Genomic DNA, 912 nt, shown 5'->3' with positions numbered 1-912 from the left:
TGTAGGGTCTCCCTTAGACCGACATGAACACCGCGTATGCTCACTTGTTTTGAACGGCCACAAAGGAGTAACACTGACCTTTAAGAGAGTGCTGCACGTTTCTTTCAACCTAAGCCACTCTCTGGTCCATGTTACTACCCTTATCCAGGTCGTCCATACAAAGATCTTGCATTGCGTCCATCGTCCAATCCGTCTATTACTCCCAAATAACTAGATAAACTAACCTTTCAGTTTTCAGGGTCTTGCCCTTGGAGAGTGCATCTTGGCTAAGCTGGCTCATCTTGGAACTTCCCCGTTCACAAGCATGAAAACCCAACCTAACCTCAACTCCCACTTGGCTCACCACAGCTAAGGTTCCATAGTTATCTCAGTTTTCAGAAATAATTCGGTTTGGAACATAATATCTTTGAGCAGTGAGTTGAGCTGAAGTTNNACTCATCTGCCTCAATAAGATCCACACTACCTGAGAAATGCTTAGTTCTCATTTGAGCTATGTGCTCCAGCAACACTCAAGTAGTCCACCTTCCAAGTTGTCCTAGCTGGTGGATCAATCTAAGCTGTCATAGCTGGTGGCACAACTCGACCATCAGCTGTCGGAGCAGCTGTCTGATCCACCGGTAAGTCTTCCCATCGTTTGCAACAATGTTCGGATCAGACCGGTTCCCAACATGAAAGGATTCAGCTTCCCCTTTCCAACTCTTGTTCCAGCCGCAGCTCAGCTCATCCAACTCAAACCTCAGTAGGGTCGAGCTGACCGATAGGCAACCCAGCTCCATTGTTAACCTTCTCCAGCTGAGTCGGCAACAAAACTGGCGGATTAACCCCATCAGCATCCACTTGTCTGGATGTGTGGGTGAACAACCACAACCAAAACATCCTAGAATCAAGCATGCTCTGATACCAACTTGTAAG

This window comes from Brassica oleracea, chromosome C7 (genome assembly GCF_000695525.1).
Source record: "Brassica oleracea var. oleracea cultivar TO1000 chromosome C7, BOL, whole genome shotgun sequence".
In the NCBI taxonomy this organism is placed as follows: Eukaryota; Viridiplantae; Streptophyta; class Magnoliopsida; order Brassicales; family Brassicaceae; genus Brassica; species Brassica oleracea.
The sequence above is the reverse complement of the archived record's forward strand: the minus strand, read 5'-3'. Positions refer to the sequence as shown.